At 49.2% G+C, this 21,759-nt stretch overlaps 1 long non-coding RNA gene across 1 annotated transcript; it reads left to right on the top strand.

The window, feature by feature from the left end:
* Positions 1 to 6,522: 6,522 nt before the first annotated feature.
* On the top strand, positions 6,523 to 20,444 carry LOC109314707. The gene is made up of 3 exons (XR_002102343.1): positions 6,523 to 6,623; positions 7,713 to 7,717; positions 20,434 to 20,444. It is a non-coding gene; the product is annotated as an uncharacterized LOC109314707 (long non-coding RNA).
* The last annotated feature ends 1,315 nt before the right edge of the window (positions 20,445 to 21,759 follow it).

Below are 21,759 nucleotides of genomic sequence, written 5' to 3'. Positions count from 1 at the left end.
CTTGTCTTCTCCACTGTTAATTACTATGTTAATGCTGACTTCCATTTCAGCTCGGGCATTAATAGGAATACACACACATACTCCTTCCTGTCTCCTGCCAGAGCTCTGTTAAAGCCCCAGCAGACATCCCCGATCCCTTCCAATAATTTTCAGCCTCCTGGGGCCTAAATGGGTAACAACAATCTTTAAAACATTGACCAAAGTGATGGGCAATGTGATAAACACTGGCAGAAGTTTGATGTGATGGGGGCATCATTCCTTCCACATAAATTATAATCTGCACTTTTCTTTTCAGAATTCAGCCTTTTACAGTGCATTTTCAGCAGTAAAGAGTGAAATATGACATTATTTATTTGCGAGGCGCTAATAATGTGCACAAGACATAAATGCTGCTGATATTCTGGAGAGCTTATAGTCACCGACATAAACACGGAGAAGACAGAACGCACTGAAAGACCCAGAGGGGCAACTAACTTAGATTCTTTCTCTAGTTTGTGCCTTCCAATTGTCCCATCGTTTAACTCCCCAAATGATTTCATTCTAAACCAAATTTTGGGGCCCTTCCTCTCAGTTTTTGTCCAAACACTGCAGTGGAAGGTGTGACTGCAGCTTGGGAAGGACAGACCTGACCTTGCCTGACAATACCAGTAATAGTGTGGGTATAAGAGCTCAGAACAGCCTGAAGCACTTGCCCTGGAACTGGGATAAAGCTTGAGCAGAGCTCCATATTGCCACATCCATACTGTTACCAGTACCCGAGCTCAGGTCATCAGTTTTGAACCAGCTTAGGTAAGTTTATATGAGCTGTAGTCACTAGCCCAGCACCACTTCTAGCAGCCACACAGGAAGCAGCCCCCCGTCAGTGTAGAGGAGGGCTAGGCTGTTGTGGAAGCCATAAGAAATAATTAGCAAGGGGCAGAGATACTGTCTTACATTACCCCCGCTTCAGGGCTCACCCTGCTGCTGTTACAGCCCGAAGTCCATACTCTGTTCTCTGCTGCCGGTGCAGAATTAAAGGGATATTGTTTGCCTACTTCTACAGCTCAGACAGAAGTAACCGTTTTCACCCTAGCTGGCCTCTGAAAGTGCTCTACAGCTGTGCCCAAACACAAGCACACGGCTGCAGAGTGCTTTAAAAGGGCCTGATCCTTGACAATCTGAACCCTCGTTGCATGAGGGTTCAGACGATGATGCTCCAAAACGCATCTTCAGTAACCTGTGTCTGTGCGTGCTGACACAGCTCAGCCCTGCACCCAGTGCTGTCTTCAGAATGGGAGTGGAGGGAGTTTGGTCTGGGATTTTTTCAGCTGGCACTGGGGGTAAGGTGGTTAGATTAAAGCCCCCTCACCCCTGAGGTGGGGTGGCTCTGATCCACCTGCCCCTACCTGCCAGTGCCAACTGGGCAGCCCTCAGAATGAGCTCCCTCTGCTCCATTTCCCCCCTCCCATTCTGAAAACAGCACCAGGACTGGGAGTTGCTAGGGGAGAGAGGCTGCAGGCTCACAGCTGCTCTAAACAGCAGCTCAATTCCCCAACCCCTGGGACCGAACAGCAAACATCTGTTGAGGTCGGGGGATCATTGTAACTCATGGCGCTTCCTGCAAAGTGCTATGAGTTACAACAAGGAGCTGCTCTTCTGTCTGCACCTCTAGAGTCCTGGGGCAGCAGGGATTGGTGCTACCCCTGGCATAGCTTAGGACATCTCCAAAGTACTCTTAGAGGGAGGTACAGGATTGCTGAGGTACAGCCCCTTCTCCTGCAACTCACGTATGCCCAGTGCCTTGCACAAAGGCTGCCAGGGAGGTGACAAGGTCTAGGGCAGCTGTTCCCAAACTCTGACAGATTGCATTTAAAATGATGCAATCTTAAGTACCACTAGCAAATTTTTGTCATATAAACTACTTATAAAAAATCTGTTACCGTGTACCACTGAGAGATTGCTTGTGTACCACTGGTGGTATGTGTAGCACAGATTGGGAACTGCTGGTCTTGGGACATGCTGCACCACGAGTAGTCTTTGTGGAGGTTTCATAGATTTCTTAGACACTAGGGCTGGAAGGGACCTAGCAAGATTGTCAAGTCCATCCCCCTGCCCCAGGGGCAGGAAGTCAGCTGGGCTCAGATGACCCCAACAAGATAATCATCCACACGCTTCTTGAACCTGTCCAGAGGACATCTTGTGCTGGCATATCTGAAGCAGAGGGGACACAGGGCAATGATGGATCATAGCCTACAAATTCTGTCACTTGTTTAGTAAGAAGCCGATCCTGCCCATTAGAGTACATTGCAAAGCACAATGAAATGTCTCAGTTGCCCTGAGTCTGAGCTGTATAGTATCATTGCACAGTGAATTGCGCTTTGAGTGTAAAAGCATTTCTCGTTAATGGGGTCATTGCAAAGGCTGAATCCTAACCCTGTCATTTTCTAAGCTGCGGGAACCTTCAGCTCCATCTTAAATTGCACCAAAGAAGAGAAATCATTCTCATCTTAATAAAATGAAAACTCGGCAAATGTTTTAGGGCTTTACCTATTTTCCAGCTGCCGTAACAGCCATAGCAAAAGCACTCACATTGCAGCCCTGACGACTCTGTAATTCTGCTAAATACCTGTCATCACCCATCTCAGACAGGGCATGAGAAGAGGAAGGACTTCAGCGTTCATCCCGCTGAACTGTTCAGTATCACGGTCCTGTAGCCATAGCAAGAAGCACTGCCCAGTCAGGCCAAATAAATGTGTGATATCAAATGGGTGGGTGGGACCAAGCAATCCGGCAAGATGTTGAGTCATCCTAACTCTTGACTTCAGTGGAAGATGACCATGGTCTTGAAGAGAGACTCAACACATCTTGAAAAGACACTCAACACCTTTCAGGAGCTGGGGCCATTTCTGGTGTTTGTTGTATGGCTTAATGAAAGGAATGCAGAGGCTAGAATGCAATTATCTTTTCTTCTTATCTTGCTCCAAAGCCCCTGTAACATCTATATTGTTTCAAAAACCAAATGCTTTAAAAAAAATAAAAATCAATAGCAGTGGCGTTCTCATTATCACAAGCCAACAAATAATGCTGTGTGAGTGGGGGGAGAAGGAAAGGATGGGTGAGGAACAGACTCCACTTTCCAATTTGCAAGGGATTATCCCTAGCACAAAGAAAAGAGGCAGCTCGAAAAACTACCAAAAAAAGAGCAAAAAAAAGCTGGTCCTGTCTCAAGCCTATCTTGTATTTTCACGCAGCGCACTATAGCATGCAATGAGATTGCAGCACTGGCTTCGGCTCCTCTAACCCAGCAGCATCAGTGAAAGGGCAGCTCTCAGAATGGAGGACGTGGTTTCTGTTAATGCCGAAAGAAACAAAGACCAAACGCTCTCTTCTGGGCCATTTGGCACATTCCTGCGTGGGTGAGGAGCGCAGGTGACTCTGCAACACCATTCCTCCACAGATCAGGGCCTCTTAACAAGGCTCCTTTTGTCCATGCGGAGCAAGGGAGCAGTGAGTATGTAGGACCAGCGAGAAGTTGATAGGTCACGAGGGATGCAAATAGTCCCTTCTTTGGCTTCAAGAACCAAGATGTAGAGCTGCCTTAGGGAAAATGGCGCCCTGAGCAGACTTGTATTTTGGTGCCCCCCACCACCCCTTCCAAATGTTGGCAGTGCTGCTGCAGGCAGGCAGGGGAATGGGGCACAGTCTGGTGGCAGGGTGCGCTGGGCAGATGGGTAGGCACTGCTATTGCCACCCTCATTACCCAGCCCAGCTTCTCCTAAGAAGTGACCGGAGTCAGGGGACGGGCTGGGCTGGGCTGGGCGCTGCTCTTCCTGCCTGGGGTGGGGACTGGCCCAGGGGGCTGAGGGAGAGCACTGCTGCGAGTGTGGACTGCTCTCGTGTGTGTGCGTGCGTGTGGATGGTGCCCCCCCCGACCAGGGTGCCCTGGGTAGTCACCCACATCACCCAGTCTTAAGGCCGGCTCTGCCATGATGGAAAAGAGAACACGCTCTGAGCGGCACCCTCTGTCCCATGTAATTCCTGACTCCCAGCAGGAGTGCCATGGGCTCCCTGGTGGTGAAACTCCCAAATAATTAACAGTGCAATATTTGAATTTCTTCCCTGAAACTTCAGAATTAAGTTGTGCTTGAGTGGAGTGGGGGTAATCTATTTTATGCCATGTTTAGGGGCAAATAATGCTGTCTCTCACCCATGTCCCACAAAACCTCTTTACACAGATTATCTAATTCTTCTGCTTGCTTCACTCCACTGCTCCCCCTAACGTGTAGAGGCTTGGTTAGTGAAAGGCAGGTTTATTTTACAGCCGGGGCTCTGTGGAAGCTCCTGGGAAAATGCTGAAGTGATGTATCTCCCACCTGCCCAGCTGGCTCCAGGGTCTCCTTATTGGAGCTCTTTCAAGAACAGCTTCTGCTGCTGCTTCTGCCTTCAAGCAGCTTGGGAACCACTACAGGTTCCTAGCTCTGCTTGCATCAGCCCAGCCCAGGTTGTGAAACAGCCTTTTGGTTTTAACATGGCAGTGTCCCTTTAACATTGGTGTACGTTATTATCTGAAAGCAAGGAACCCGAGAGGTTTCTTTTAGCCTGTGGTGATAAATGCAGTCACAAATGTTTTATAATAGTTCAGAACAGGGCTTGTCTTTTCTTATCCAGCCAGGGCCAGATAACACCAGCACTAACACACAGCACAGCTCTGAGTCACAGGAGGTCTCGATCAGAATTTTCTTTTCCCTGTACAAGGACTAAGGATGCTCCATAACCAACCTCTACTAACACTTTCCCCCTGGGATCCTGAATGGTCAGTGCAAAGGGTGTTTCTGGTTTGAGCGCGCTCAGCCACACAGAGGTGACTGTGGATAAGCAGTTGGCAAGGGTCTGGTATTGACTGTGTTTCGTAGGTCTTTAGAGTAACGTTACATTTCCATGGGCTGTGGGCCATGACGCCTGTGGGTATCATCTTTGTTCTATTATAAGACTTATCCATAAGTGTGGTCCTTAGTATGTGCTCTCAGAGGAGGCCGCTGGTCATCAAAGCACTGTCAGGTGCATCAAGATGGTACTGCCAGACACAGAAGGAAGCCACTTCTTTCTGTGTCTGTACAGTGCCTAGCGTTACGGGGGTGCTGGCCTGTGGTTGGTACTGCTAGCTGCTACCACAGTACATATTATAAGCAGCAACAGTAATTAATACCAAAGTCACTTGCACGCTTCAGATAAGCTACGTGCTAGATAGTCCAGGACCATTTCAATAGGATTTTTGGCCCATTCAATTTTCAATAATCCCCTCTCGACTCCTTGTGCCGTTGCTTGATTTCCACCTTTGTTGAGTAGTAGCTGTACATGTGCATGGGTATAATATTGACTTCAATCACATTGGGGATCAACATATGAAACAGCCTCGCGGCCTCCTGCTCTTATCCCTAGACCACACTCTGTTTCTGATCGGAAAGTAAAGAAGCCAGGAGACCTGGGTTCATGATAATAGAAAGCTGGGGGAATTGGTTTATATTGAACCTTTCAGACTCCAGATATCAAAACACTTTGTGAAGTCGGGGCCTGCAGGGAAGGAGAGCTGCTATTATGTGATCAATAAAAAGTTTTACCCAAAGCCAGCAAAAGATGGATAAAGAATGTAGCTGAAACAGCTCTTCACATGAAAACATGATGTTTATTGATACTGAAACACCCTGCTGAAGTCTTTGTAATCGGGGGCCAAGTGATGTCAGTCGAAGCAAGCGATGTCTTAGTCTGGAACAGGGTGAAACGCACTGGGTCTGTGAACAAGCCCCGCTGAAATTTCCGTGCCACCATATGTGATAAAATGACAAGCATTGCGAGCCGGTGATTATTGTGAAAGGATTCAAGGATTACAACCAATGACACTGTTTTTTGTTTCCCTGTAATACAACTCTTCACACGATCAACTGGTTTTCCTGGATCTGTACCAAGACAGCAGCCAGTAAAAGGAAACCAATGGATAAGAAACTTGCCTAAGTAAACCGCACTGCATGATTATCTTCCTTAATGCTTTGCTGCAGAAGACTGCAAAATAGGATCATCAATTGATGAGTACAGCTAGCCACACTGTTCACCCAGGACCAAGCTCACTCCATGGCAGCTGCCAGTATTCAGATTTTTCTGCATCTGTGACATCCCACTGACGTGTCTACACTGCAGATATTCTGAAATTCCCTCCGTATTCGCCTGTCCCCATGTGCTCATGTAATGTGGGGCATTGACAGTAGGTCTTCACATATGAAATGACCTGAGCTAAAAGTCCCAGGTCAGCCACGGCTGAAGTGGGCTCTGCCACCATTGGAAGGCAACAGAGTGCCAGGCAGAGTAGGCATGGGTTACCTTTCTGGCTGATTGGCCTCCTGCTCCCACTGTGGCTAGCACAGCAGGAGCTGCACCCACGCTGGAACACCATAGGATTACCTTCGAGAGCAGGGGTGGGCAAAATACGGCCCGCGGGCCGAGTGCGGCCTGCCAGGCCGTTCTACGAGGCTTGCAGAGACCCTAAAAAATTTAGAAAATTAATATTTATCTGCCCCTGACTGCCTGTCATGCAACCCCCAATGGCTTGCCAAAACACAGTAAGCGGCCTTCTGCTCGAAATAATTGCCTCCGTTTTAGTGCCATGAGGAAGCCACAGGGTGCTCAGTGCTGCAGACACTAGGGCGTGGGGGAGTCGTGCCAAGATGAGTTGTCACTTCTGATGCACACGACTGAGAAGGACGGTAGTACAACTTAGCTGGTGGGGATAGGAGAAGGTTGGATGTACTGAGCAGGACTTTATGTATGCTATGTACTCATATGGTAGCACTGTCCTGGGATTCTCCTCGTGCCTTAGCGGTATCACGAACAAGCTGATCTTGCAAGCTGGATGTATTAATGTACAGTCTGAGTAATTATCCAGTAATTGAATCTGCCCTGGTTAATTAATAACATGCTAGCAAACATATTAAAGAAATTATGTACTTCTGCGGTGGTCATGAGGGCTGCAGGTGAAAACCCCACACTATAATTCTAAGGAGAATTCCCCAGAGCCACCGCATTACGAAGTAGGAGACCTGCCTGATTGCTCAGGCCTGTTTCAGTATGCCACCCGTGCAGGTGGGGACTAGGAATAACCATGTTCCAACAAGAAGTAGTTTCTCTCGTTTCTCCCACTATTCTAGGCCCTGTTGCTATCTGTTCCTTCCTTAGGCCCCAGGGTGCTGTGGGAAACCAAAATTATGTGGCCGGCTCCCCACTTTTGCCAGGCAAGGCAGGCTTGGACAAGGACACTTCTGATCAGTGGAACATTTCCAACAATCAGGTAACAGCTGGGAGGGTTTTGCCCCACCCCTGCTCAGAGCCTGGACCTGATTGGAGACTGTGCTTTGCAGGTCCAGTGGACTTTGGGGCGGGGCCTCCGGTGTAAATAAAAGCCCAGCATGCTTGGCATGCTGGGCAGATGTAGCGAGGGATGGTGGGGAGCGAGGAGCTTGGGAGAGGGCTGTCATTGGGACCCCGCCTGAGCCTTGACGATGTATGGATTGGCGCATGTCGAGCCAGTCCTGGGAAAAGCTCGAGGCTGTACAGGCCCCACACGCTGCGCAGGTCGGTGCACGGAGAGTCAACCTCGGGAGCAGCTCGAGGCTGCTCAAGTTAGCCCCGGCTCTTGGCCGGGTAGCTGGAGGCCCGCAGTGGGGCTCCGAATTAAACTAAAAGAGCCCTGGTGCCCAGAGCAGGGCCCAGGAAGGGGCAAGACTCCCGGTGTGAGGCTGGGGAATCGGAGCCAGTAAGGGGCTGGCTCCTGTAGGAGCTCCCTGGCTGCCCAGTGCAGGGCACAGGGCCATTGGGGAAGCCCTGGCAGGAGGCCAGGCGGGCCCAGAGCAGGCACCAGGCCATTGAGAGAAGCCAGAGGCACCATGGGACAGAGGTCCTTGCAGGACTGACTACCAGGGGACAAGCCTTGTCTGCTTCAGAGCAGGAGTGTGAGTTGCTGGGGAAGCAGGTCCCATTGTGGAGGTGGGTTTGGGAGAGCAGGCTCTTCAACCTGCACCCTCCTCCATCGTGTGGGGTGGGGAAGTGTGTCCACAACCCGGGGACCTAAAGGGGAGGGTCTCCATGGAATACCCCATGGGGTGCTGAGTGCACCTCATATTTTGTGATTGATGTTTGCTTCATATTGTTGATGTTAATATAGTTATGGGTACTCCTTAAGGGCCTTTATATTGGTTTACCTTTTTTCATGACCTATATGTATTTACTGCCCATTATCAGAACTTACCTGTATTGTTGCCTGTGCCCGTCTGTTGCATTGCTACCTCAACTTACCTGGGCTTATCTGAGTTGATGCTTGTATGTGTTCACTGTGTTGATGCCTTGACTGACCTGTTCCAGGGTGTTAATATTCATCTGTGCAGGGGGGTTAATTATTGCCTGCACTGTAGATCACCTGTGCTGAGTTCCCAGTCACCTGTTCTATGTTCTGCAGTCCCTTGAAGCGGTACAATGTGTTGACTGCAGGTTCGCAAATACGGTCTCGCATACCAATTCTACTGTAACTATTTAATGTCTCTTATTCATATTTATTTTCGTACAGCAATAAATGTGTATATGGTTAAGTGCTTTGGCCGGGCCTGGCTCTATAGAGAAAAGAGGGAACTGCTCCCCGGTGGCAGGCCCCTCTCACAGCACCCTTGCCTGACCCCCCCATCCCTTCCACTTGCGGACAGGGCACACCCCTGGGTGTACCTGGGCTACAGGTAATCATGCAGAGGGCTGATGCTCTGGGAAGCTATGTCCCTCTGGTTTCTGGGAGAGGGAGTTTTCCTCCCTCATCCTCGCATATAGTTCTTAAATCGTAATGGATTTCTCTCCAGCCAGCTCTTTCTTTTCCCTCCCTGGTCTCTGGCCCTTGGTGAAGAGGACTTCCCAATTCAATTCATACTGCTTGTTATGGGGCTTTGTTTTGTGCTATTATGTCTAAGTTATTTCCCTTTTCAAATCACTTCACTGGCTTGTCTTCGCCCTCGTCAGCAGATCCAGGCTCTTTACTTCGAAGGCTCTTCCCAGCACTGTACCAGCCTCTGCCTTTGCTCTGATATCCTCCGTCCTTTTACTGCTTCCATCTCGCTTTTCTCCATCCCCACTTTCTCCTCCCCACCCTGCAACTTACTTTCTCTGCTTGCTAAGTTTCCTCTATCTCCACGCTCAAGTTGCCCTTTAAAGCTCGCTTCTGGCTGTGTTATCTCCATGAGAGGAGAAAAGACTATTTCTCAAGCTTATCTCCTGCTTCCTGACTGCCCTTCATTAGGTAGGGTAATTTCCGACCAAAACTTTATTCCTGCTAGTGAAGTGTCTCTTTTCCTAACACAGTTTAGTGACCTCAGAAGTGTTGAATTAGCAAATCTAGGCCTCATGTACACAGAAGACATTATTTCCACCTCATTTGAAGCGTACTGCTCCACGGATGTGTGTTGTGTTCCTTCCACAGCTCAGTAATTTTGCTCCATAATAATGGGATCAGTGTCTCATAATTAGTGCGAACAAAGGTGCTACTTCCTGGAAAATGAGATGTTTTGGGAAAGTGCTGACTGGGCCCTCTTCCTAAGAGACATTAACCCCTGAATTTTCAAACTAGTGTGGAGGGCAGGAGGCTAATGCAGTTGAACGTTGAAATGCAGTGCTCCAGAAATAACACTACTAAGCCTTCTGTTTAGCACACAACAGCATTCTTCTTGCCAGGCAATTTAGTTTTTGCAGGGTACCCAGTCAAGTGCCCAGGATGCTTGTGAAAGTTGAAGTGGGGTCTGCACACGAGCATGAGCAACACTGGATGTAGGCCAGCTCTCCAACCCTGAGCACCAGGTAAGTCCCCAGCCCCTTGTACCCCCGCATGCCAGATCCACTGAATTACACAAGTCACACCTTTTGCTTCAGAGGACACAGGATGAGACTCTTCTCACAAAGGGCCTGAGTGAAGGAAGGTTTAGGTCAGGCAGGATTTTAGTTACAAGCCCGCCCAAGGCAGGTGGATCTTGGCAGCACCTCTACCAACACCGCAGCGGGCTCTCCTGTACTTTCTGCCCTGCTCATTGCTTTCTGCCTTCGGCTCATGCATGGAAAGTTCCTCTTCTGCCCTGTGCAAGTCAAGCTGAACAGGTTTTCTCATGGCTCCATGAGCTACCAAGATTTTGCCCTGGACTTTCCCTTTTCTACGGCTGCGCTCATGAGCCCAGAGGAAATGGCACTCTCGGATTCTCAAAAGATGCAGTAAGAGTCGGAGTATTTCACTTCAAAATGTGAGTCAGGAGATTCACAGAGTCTTAAGCCAGTCTGTCTGACTGGTCCCATTGTCCCCTTTTGAGCACACACCCAAGTGCCAACCCAGACATGATACACATCCCAGTTCCAGTATTTCCCTAGCTCCTTAGACAAAGACGTATGCGGTTCTTGTAACAGTTTGTTCTTATCCACTGGCACAATTCATGACTCCATCATGCCAGTGTAGCCAGGGATGCAGGAACTGATACAAGGCCCTCCGTCCCTTAAAAGCTGCGAGTCTTCTTTCAGTACCTTGCCTCGTCTCACCCCCTGGGCACGTTGCAAATTTTCTGCACGCTCGACTTTGCCTGTGCTTGCTTGCAGGGTAACACTTACTCTAAGCAGATGCTTTCAGATGGAGCTGGTTGTTATCCTGCCTTATTTCTGGTACATTAGGAGCTGTCCCATGAGTTCCACATCTTGGGTTGTGTCTTATTTCAAAGTTACATTTATCCAGCAGTCAGGCTTAAGGACAGATGTTCAGCTTTTTTTTATTTATTTTTTTTTGGCACGGGAGAGGAAAAACACACTCATCTTCCAGAATTGGGAGTTCTCTTGACAGCAGAATAGAGTGATGGATGTGGCAGGGCATCAATTCATCAGAACATCAAGGCATGAGGTTGGCTACTGCCATTCATTCTTGTCATTCGAATCCTCTTGATGTGTAAGATCACATTAAAATCCTGTAACGGAGAGGTGCTGCATGTCTCCTTGTCAGAGATGACTACACTGGTTCATCTATCCAGCTTCGGTACACAGCAGGCGGAGAGGGAGCTGTTAATCGGACAGTTTGTTGAAGGTGAAGCTAAAAGGAAAATGCGCTCTCCTTGGATTCTGCAAATGGTGTCTGTGAGGGGTGTGACAGCAAGGACACCTTGCAGTTCAATTAATAGTGAATTTTAATGGCCCTTACTGTATGCAGCCTCTTCCTCCTAGGTCATTACAGAACTTCGGGGCACCTTCCTTTCTCTTGCTAACGACAAAGAGAATTTACCTTTCTCAACCTTCTTGCTGTTTTCTGTCCTGATTTCTTTTCCTTTTTTTTTTTTTGGTCTTAAACAGGAGCTCCACAGCCAGATTTTGAAAGGTATTTAGGCATCTAAAGATACAAATAAAACTTAGTGGGCTATTCAGAAGCATTTCATTGCAGTCAGCTATGATATTTTTCCCTTGTCCTGAGCTTTTTGGTAGTCATGCTATTAGTGTAAAATAGATGAATGGCTTTACTTCAGAGAAAGCTGTGCATCAATCTTGGCTCCAACTTCTTCATTATTTATTAATATTTATATATCTATGATGCCTAGGAGCTGTACCAGCCCAGAACAAAACAAACAGTTGAATTTTGCTGCGAATGTTTAAGTTTGTAAATACTTTGAAATCCTTGTAGATAGATGTGGGGGACTATCAGCATCATGAACATCCACAGAACGCCCCCGTATCAATTAAAATGTTTAATATGCATGCGCATACTATGAAAAGGGTGGGAAACCTGGGGCACATCAGCAGCACTCCTGCAGGTAGAGGCAGGGGCAGGGCAGGGCCTATCTGCCTCCCTGCCTGGCGCACCATGCCTCTCTGCACCACTGCCACCCTGCTGAACTGTGCCCTGCACCCCTGCATTTCCAGGATACTCGTTTTAATTCTCACCAGCCAGTCAGGACTGGCCTACAAAATGTGGGACTGTCCCAGCTAAACCAGAATGCATGGTCACCCTGACTATGAGAGCAATCCAGAGCAACCAACCACTTGATCTCCTTGTGATACTTAAATAGTTGCAAGGAGACGTAGAGCTCCCATTTCTTTTCTTAATATAAGCAGTTCGTCGATGGTGAGAGACTCCTTAGAGGTTTCCGCAGAGTTGAGAGTACATGGTTGCTGTAAGGTCTGGTGGTTACACTTAAGTTATTGTTAAAAGACAAGGTAAAAATTGGAATGCAAGTTTCGGGCAGATCTGGCTAAAGTACCGATCTCAGGTTAGATTTCTCCATTACACCTGGACTAGCAAGTGCTATCTCATGGCACAGCTGTTGCTGTAAAGCAAGGGGCTGTGCAATTTTCATACTGCACTGCCATCTATGGTACACTGCTCAGCACAGCAGCAAATGATCAAATACTAAAGTAGTGCAAGAAGAAGGTGAAAGACGGAGTGAATTTAGCAGACTAACGCCTGGCAGCGGTTCCAGTGCTGCTCCCCAGAGCATCCGAATGTCACGGATGAAATGGTCAGCTCACAGCTTACCCACTCATGGCTGCTTCGCCTCCCTAGTTCCGTTTTGGTTGGACTTTAAAATGCTCGGGGCTAACGTGGCTTTAAGTCGTAGGCCGGGATAATCAGTGATGTAGAGGTCTAATGCTGCAGTGATATTATCATTAGATAGATAATATGCTGAAGTTTTTATTAGTCAACTGTGGGAAGGAGGGAGGGATGGACAGATAGAGTATAACAATAAAAACTCCAGCATATCCCCAGGTATGCTGTAGGGAGCCTGGCATAGAGGGGGTGCCTCCCCACGCGCTGACCCATCATCTCTTCCGCCTCTCCTCAGCATCCTTCTCCTTTGCTCCACATTGGTGCTGCAGCCAGGAATGATTCTTGACTTAAATGGTAGGAAAGTGCCAGGGCTGGAAGTGCTTTGCAGCACCCTCTCCTCTTTTCTAGCTCTGGGCGGGGATCGCCAGACTCAGCTCTTTGATGCTTGGTGCTGCTCTGTGCTACGTACAAGCGCTACCTGTGTTTCCGTGCAGAAATCGTATCATTCCTTATTCTGTTCCTGTGCACCCTCTGCTCTTCCCCCGTTAATCCATATAGGTCTCACCTGCATTCCCCATGTGGGGCTGAGCATATGTCAGATGAGATGCTGCAAGCCAAGATCCATTCTGACTCTGATCAACAAGGAAAAACTTCTTTTTTTTTTTAAACCAGATGCTATTTTCATGCTCTGAAAACTCAGAAACAGCTGAATGGATTTTCGTCAAAGTTCTCTCTCTCTCTCACACACACACAAATTCACCTTTGGGCAGAGAACAAGCATGAAAAATTGCAGCATGATGGGGAATTTTGTGTGTACGTGCATGTGGGAAGATATCAGGATGCTAAAATAGAAGCCAAGAATTGAATTTGCTATCTCGGTGTTAACACTGGCACCACTGCTCATACTCTCTGATGACTATTTCGTACGGTTCAGGTCTCATATCCCTTGCAGTTCTGCCCTTGGGTCTTCTTATTAAACTAACCGAAGTGGCTAGGCTGGGGGGCCAATGTGTTTCACGTGTGCTCTAGGGTTGCAGATTTACTAAGCAGTGACAGCCCGGGTTCAGCTCAGTTCTGGAGCCTCAGACCAGCGTAGTAGGTCTAAGCCGCTGGATGGTCCTCAGGCAGTGGGGTGACTTTGTGCCAGGAGCACATTGCCCAGTGGCTGCGCCCTGCCTGAAATCCAGGCCATAATTTACCTTTTGCAACTAAATGAATGCAGCCTTCTAGTGCATTAGCATTCTGGTGAAGGAGGCGCAAGTCCCAGTGTTATTGGAGCGCGCATTTGAAGCAGATCAGATGGGATGGCATCCCAGGAACTCTTATTTATTACTTGTGTGTCACCCGCATTGTGTCAGGCGCTTTAGCAAGATTGTTTGAGATTGAAACACTTAGCATGCTCCTAAGGCTACCAAGGGACACAATAAATAGAACACCCACTTTGCAGATGCTAATGGATAAATAAATCGCAAGCTGTTCCCTTTCGTGAGCTTAACCAAGCTAGAGAGACACATGAAAGATAAGGGGCATTATATTGCTATGTAGCTGGAGTATCTGTTCTCAGAGACTTCAGCATGAAGAAGAGCACTACCATGCTTTGGCGAGCTCAGGTTTCTTCCTTATCAAAAGTCCAGCGGCCCTCCCCTTATTATTAAGGTTAACGATGACAAGAAGGGGCCGCTTCCAGGATTAAGACTTTCCAGCAAGCCTGGTTCTAGCATCGACACTAACAGCAGTTGGTAAATGTTCCCTCCTCACTTCGTTCCCTTCAGCAGGTGTTATACCTGTCTGATGGCGCCGGATGCTTACAGATTGGCCACATCTGCTCGGCCTTGTATGCAACCCTACAGGTCCTTGCTCTCATGAGTAGTTCCTAGTAATCCTATGCGTCTCAATAGGAACACCTTGCATGGGTATGCTTTACTAATCTGAATCAAGGTTTGATAGCTCGGGGCCTCGGTTAGGATGGGAAGAGAGGGGGATAATCAAGCCATACAAGGGTTTATATAATTGATTTTGAGAGTCTAGAAGCACCAGAGACTGGACCTGATTTACAGTCTCTGAAAATCATTCGGTGAGAGCAGTCCCTCAGTCCCTACAGAGGCACGAAACAGGCTGGGCTGAGGTCTGATGCTTTCTCCAGCCTGGTCATTAGCTATTTTAATAAACTGCCTGCTAAGTGAAATGCTGCGAAACAAACTGCACAATCAGATTGTCTCGCGCGCTGGGCAGGTACGTTCAGGCCAGACGCACTTTGTGAGGCAACCACTGCGCATCCAGCTGGAAGGCACAATGGAGAAGGCCTTTTTACCAGTAGCTAACACGGGCCATTTTTGAGTGACTTGCGGCTAGGGAACATAACAAGACCAAAGGCTACATCTTGATGGGAAGTCTCCCATGTCCCACAGTTTCACCATTCATGTGCAGTTGCCTGGTAGCAGAGCTGTGCAGCTAAAGATCATCACGATGCCAGTCGCCAAAACCAGGGATTTTCCAGAAGGGGCGGAAAAGTCAGTTAAGCCGTCTGGACGGAGGCTGCACCTGGAGTCGAAGCGAAGTCCCAGGCTTGTCTGAGGTGTGGACTGAAGATGGGAAGGGTTTCCTTTTGCCATCCGCAATGTAACTAGCAGGTGGGGCTGCTGAAGACACAAAGGGCTATCATCTCCTAGTCTTGCCCTGGGTGCTGGGGTTGAAAGGGAAACCTAGTTTATGGTTGTAACCATCAGCCATAAACACTTGCTGCTAGCGCTGACCCCCTACACGCTTCTTCTTGCTGTTGTTCATTCAGGCCTTGCTCCATTTCCTTTTTCGACTCGGATATGTGTTTGTAAATAGCCAATTACTAGTGTTTCAACTCGGCAAATAAATCACGTGGGGTTTATCTCCTTTCCCTCCCTTCCCGAGCCTGTTTTATTTAACGTAGCTGTCACGCTTCACAAAGGGGCCGGGGGGAGGGAGCGCAGCGTACGGGGAGGCGTGCTACTTTCCGACATACCACTCATTCTTCGGCGGGAGAGTCAGGGAGACGATCCTTACCCCTGGACTATGTAAACAGTTGAAATAAGGGTAGCAGCAAAAAAACCTCACGGCTTGTTGCCTCTCATTGAAAAGTCCTAGGCAGTTGCATTTTCCAGCCAGCTCAGCTGTCTGGGATTCGGGGCGATCCCACCAGCTACCACATGTGCGGGCGCATTTTTTGCGTCAGGCTGCTGTATCTCAGCTCCCTTCCAAAAGCAAATCGAGACCTTCGTGTTGCTACGACCGAGGAACAAGAGCCACTTCTCTTCCATGCCTGACACTCTGGCTCGGGCTTGATGCACTCACTTAGGCGCCTTTCAGTTCCTGACATGCTTCTCGGTTGCCTAGCAATCTTAACAATATTTTATGAGCCTTTATTTCAGCGGCACATTTTACTAAGCCCAAATATCAGCCGAAAGCCGCAGAAGAAGCAAAGAGGAGGCCTGAGATAATATCACCCCAATTCATTACGTTGCCCGCTCCAGCAAGAAATGAAATATAAAATAATCATGACAGACACTTAACAACAAGGTCTTAAATTGGATCCCAGGGAGCTAGCACAATGCTAGACAGCATCCCTATTTCTCTAAGCACCAACAGTGGCACCGGCGAATATTTACTAATCCACAGCTCACTAGCAAACACCTCCTGGAAGAAAAAAATCCACCTGTCCCGACTGTACGTGCTACTGGCTTTGCATTTAAAGCAAACCCCTGCTCCAGGAAGAATCACGACAAGAGCGGCTGTGTGGAAATGATGCGACAAGGAGGGACGGAGCGTGTGTGATCTCTTCTGGGCCAGTGGAGGCTGGTCGTGGCCAGCGGTTGCCACTTGTCTGAGGCTCGTGCAGTGCATCTCGCAGTGGACACGTCATCTCACCCCACAGAGCAGTGGCAGGCTTGGCCACTAATCATCCCCTTGCTCATCAGCCTTGCTGGAGAGGCCGAGACCTGAACAGGCCCCAGCAAGCGAACGCCCGTATCCATTTGGGAGCTGGGTCAGCTGGGCAGGGGGGCACCTGCACCAGTGCTACCAGGCCAGCAGTAACCTACAGCTGGAAGAGGCAGCTCCTGTATGCTGGATACACTGCCCTACTCCAGCCAAACCCTATAAAATGAAGGGGATGGAAAAGCTTGGGGGTAGCTGGGCAGTCCTGCAGGTGGGTGGCATCCATGCCTGAAACCAGCCGGGCTGCACCAGAGGTCGGAAGCAGGTGGGCTGGGACCCTGGGTTGCTCTGGTGGGGTAGCTGCGACTGGGGTTAGCATTGCAGGAGTTACAGCAGCCTTGTGGGGAGCTTCAGCTATTTGCTGCCATCTCTAGCCTTCCTCTATCCACTTTCCTGGGCAGGCTTGGGCCCCAGGGGAAGCTGCTGGGGCTGGTGCAATGGATGCGCCCAGTGGTGGCCCATTTGCTGCCGGCCTAGGGTCAGCTAGGGCAGCCCTGGCCTCGCATGTTCAGCTCGGCTGCAGTTGTGCCTTTGGCCACCAGGGGACACTGTGGCGCCTGCCTGCAAGCAGCCAAAGCCACAGCAGGCGGCGGCCTCCAGTGTGGTGGCGCCCCCTGCTGGAGCGCTGTTGGCAAAGCTCTGCGGCTGCAGCCAGGGGCATGCCTGGGGCATTGGGCTCTGCTCCAGCCCTGGATTGTCCCTGCTCAGGAAAGCCCCAGAGAGCCTCCCCTAACCCCCTGCACTTGCCCTAGGCCTTAGGACCACTTAGGAAACCCCCCAGACCGTCTCAGTGTCCCCCAGATGCCAGCGCACCAGCCTCCTGGTAGCAGATCTCTGCCGTCCCCACCTGCCCAGTCCTCCCCGATGCCTTCCAGCAGGCATCTGCAGCCACAGCTCCCCACCCCAGGCAGCCTTGTTCCTTTCCCAGCCGCCCTCACCGAGCTCGGCAGCCTGGGCAAGGCTCCTCACCGCCAGAGGAAGTCTGTGGGCATTTGCAGAACGAGCTCAGAGATGCAAGATGCTCCTCATGCATGGTGCATGAAGTGTCGCCGACGGAGGTTAGCAAGGCAGCAGAGTCTGCAGAAGGCAGGGGCGAATGCACTTCATAGACTAACTACACACGACGTGTGCAGAGCATGAGCTTTCGTGCTGCTCACTGTGCCCTGTGTATTCCCTCTCTGCTTTTCTTGTAGTCCAGGACCCTACAAGAATGGGTTTGCAGAGCTCTGTAAATCCAGCTGTAGATGCATCTGCTAAAGAGACACTGGCATGCCTACATAAGATGCTCAATGTGCAGTAGACTAATCCTACTGCGCATTAGCACATCATGGCAAAAGTTGTGCTAATGCACAGCAGAATTAGTCTACGGTGCATTAAGCATCACAAAAAGACCGTGCGCCAGCGCTACTGCACATTTAATTAGTACCTCAGCTTAGAGGTACTAAACAATGCACACTAACAAAGGCACATTAATGCACATGTAGATGCACCCGCTGAGTAGGAGGCGAGTGCCGCTCCCGGGCTGCTGGTCCACTTGGGCTCCGGGGCAGGGGACGAGACCCTGTGTCATCCGGCCAATGTCTGTGTGTGAGGCAGGTAAGTTCTGGGGGGTTGCCATTGAGTGGATCCTCTCTTCTTGACCAGGTTTTACTCTCCAGTTACCTGCTGAACCCTCGTCCTGTTCACATCGAGGTGGCTGTGGGTTAAGTGCATGCTGACGTACTTTGTTGCACTGAGGACAGAGAGCTCTGGACCTCAGGTTCAAGCGGAAGTGTAGCTAGAGAGATGGTGACACCCGATGACCTCCTAGCTTAGCAGGTCTACTTGAGCTCTCCCTGGAAATACTGAGCACTGTTCCGCTAAGCCGTATTGTAACTCACTCGCTTCGCTGCTGTTAAGCAGCCCGTTTGCTGTCTGTCCCTTGAGAGGATACTTAAGACAGAAATCCCTGGGTATTGATCTGTCCTGAACATTTTTTTCCCTTGTATTTTTTTCTGTTTATGGAGCATGAGCTGTTTTTTTAACTTGACTGCAAACAACAGAGCTCTTATGTTTCGTGGCTTCTGTAGGCCGAGTCATTGTTCTCGGCATTCCTCTTCCCCCACCGGTTCCCTGGGCGCTGCCTTCCTGTCCTCATTCCCAGGACTTCCAGTACCCCCAACTCTTCCTCATGCAGGGGCGTCCCTTTTTCCTCTACTCCCCGCCTTTATTTCTTGGACAGAGCTGAGCTGGGGAGGGGTGCTGGGCTGGAAGGTACTGGTGGTTGCCACTGGCTGATTCTTTCATCCGTAGATACCCTGAGGGTGACCAGATGCAAAGAGCTCCATGTGTCCCCTCTCTCTCCCACCTAATTTTCACCAGAATCCAGAGGGCTCTACCCATGATGCCTGAATATACCCTGAGGTTTGGGATTGATCAGCGCCATGAGAAGAGTATGGTTCTACATGCAAACACAGAAATGCCACGACATTGGGTGTAGGATGTTGCATTGCTCCAGCAGTAAATAGCCCTAAAATTTTGGGTGGTTTTTTAAACACTTGGAAGCCCTGGATGTGCAAAAGCATCTTATGGGTCTGCTAGGTGTAGGAGAAACCAAATTACTTTGGTCTGATCTATACTAAGGAGAAAGTCTTTCAAAAGCCCCAATAACATTCCCTTTGTCTCTCCAGCCCTAAATGCATAGTGATTAGACCTGCTCTTGGGATTACATTTACTGGGTGCATCTACACATTCGCTTTGCTGCAGAGCTGACTAATTTGCTCCACAGTAAAGCGTCACTGTCTACACAAGCAGCAGTATCAGGGCGTAGTAGATTAACTAACTTCACCAAATGCTCGGGTAGACAGTGACTGGGGCTGGCTGTGGCACAAGGGTGCTAAAGTGTGGGAGCTGCCTACCACCCAGCTCTGCATGTTAGCACCCTTATGCCCTAGCCAGCCCCTCTGATGCCCTGGCTCCCCCCGCCCCCCCGCCCCCAGGGCACAGCGCAAAAGAAGATGCTGTGCCCCGGGCAGTTGACTCAGGTGCAAGTGTGTCAGAGTTTATTGCATCTCACTAATTGCACGTGTATCTGTGCCCATGGTGTGCGACAGTTGTGGGGCTCCTCATTATTTTCAATTTGTTCATATGAACTTTGGCTAAAAACAAGGGGTTTTTTTTATGTAGACAAAGGGAAGTTTAACCTGAGCATTTCTTCAAACATCAGAAACTTCATTTTACTCAGGATTCTTCCATATAATGGTAGCCTTTCACCAAGATAGATTATACTAGATTCAGCCTGTTAATTCAGCTCTCACTTTATTTTTGTCTCTCTGATGATGCTTTCCTGTTAAAGTCCACAGGCCTTTTCTTTTAATAAAAAACTTGTATTTACAGAAACATCCAGTACAAATGTTTCCATCACTCTTTGGAAAATCCAGCCAGAGGGTTGTTTCTGAGTTTAAAAAATGCATTTCCCTGCCCTGGGTGAAAAGCACACATTTTAGTACCCAAGAACCTGGAAGTGAAAATGACTGTAAAGAAAAGTGAAACCGATTTCACTGATTTTTCACTGCCTGTGCTGAGGGACAAGTAAATTGGATTTTTAAAAATCCTTTCCTTTGTAATGCTATAAAGCGATATTAGTAATGTAGGTAAATCAAAGCATTTACAACATAGGATATTTTAAGTTTACGGTATGCCTTTAAAGTGATGCATAATCATTATGAATCTACCGTGTTTTCCAGAAGTTATAGCACATGTCCTTATTGCACTAACTTCTCCAGCCAACCAAAACAGCTGGGAGGAGAGTGCAAAATAGAGAGAGAAAGCAGCTCAGTCCCTAATCAAGGACTAAACTGGGAGCGAAGGTTTGTTTGGTGAGGGAAAAAACTAAGGCATGGGTTGTTCGGTTGCATGGAGAGGAGAATTAAAGAGGCCGGAAATTTACTGGTGCTTGTCTCCCCCCATGAAACAATGCCCGCCACAGTGGGGATGCTCTAGCCCCAGACGCTGGCCAGCCCAGGGGACCCTCAGGAAGCCTGGACCTGTTTGCAGCACAGGTGGTTTCAGGTTGTCTTTGCTGCTTCCTTATCCATTTTTTTATTATTATTTTGTGTCTTGGTCCAAATCAGTTCCAAATTCTGTTGACTGAGCAGAACTCAATTATTCAAACCTGTGTGGCGCTACCACTGGCAAGTCTCCAACCTTTTCGGCCTGGTGTTTCAGACACTCCCAAATCCATGGCAAGCATCCTACGTGCAAGCCCCGAGCCCGGAGGAGGCCTTGCAGTTCAGCTGCCCCCTTGTCTTGCTTGCCCCTAGCCAAAAGGCTGAAGGAGAAAGCTACCCTGAGAGCAATCCCCCATGATTATAAATTGTGTAGCCAAGATCCTTGCATTGGGAGGCATTTGTAGACTCTCACAGGGGTCAGCCGGCCTGCCGTGCAAGGCATAGACCTTCACCCTTTAGCTACACCAAGTCAGGGGAGATACCAGGAGGTGGTCTTCAGCCCAGGTGGTTTTACTTACTTGCTGGGGGAGATGCCCTTCTTCTTGGCCTTGGTGCTCCCTTATTCAACAGCAAGCTCAGGCCAGTTGAGCTCCTGGTGAGGGTTGCAGCAGCCTCTTGTTCTTCTCCAGTTCACCAGGGTGATCCCTGCCCTAGCTGAGGACTCCATGTAAGGCTAGTCCTGGGACGGGGAGGTAAGCCAGTTTTAAGGTGCCTTCGCTGGTGCTCAAGAGAGGCTTCTCTCACCATGCCAGCTGACTAGAGGGGCAGAGACAAGAAACTGCCGTGTGCTGGTTCTTTCATTGCACTCAGCTTGCACCAGACTCTCCTGCTTTCATTGTCTTCCCCACCTCCTGTGAGGGCATGACGGCCCTGCCAGGCAGCGCAGGCTTCACATGCAACCTATCCATGTGGACCAAGGGCTGAACCTTTCTGTGCCGGTATCAGGCCCACGTACCCTTTCGTCCGACTAAGTGCACACACAGCAGAACAGCCAAGAATGGGCCTGAGTTTGCTTCCCTGCAGTGGGAGGGGGTTTCGCCACGCAGTTCAGTGGTAGCAGCGCCTGGCCTGGTGTTGACGGTTCTTCTTTGTAAAGTATCTTGTTTATCATAGACATATTGATAATGGGAGTTGGAGCACTGCCTAGTAGATGTACGATGGAGAATCTGAGCCTCTGATCCACAGCCAGGACATGTAGCAGGTGAACCGGGGTCGCAGAATTATGGAAGTGCTCCAGAAAAA

This window comes from Crocodylus porosus, unplaced genomic scaffold, assembly GCF_001723895.1.
Source record: "Crocodylus porosus isolate Cpor-Errol unplaced genomic scaffold, CroPor_comp1, whole genome shotgun sequence".
NCBI classification, from domain to species: domain Eukaryota; kingdom Metazoa; phylum Chordata; order Crocodylia; family Crocodylidae; genus Crocodylus; species Crocodylus porosus.
This window is presented reverse-complemented; position numbering and strand designations above follow the sequence as displayed.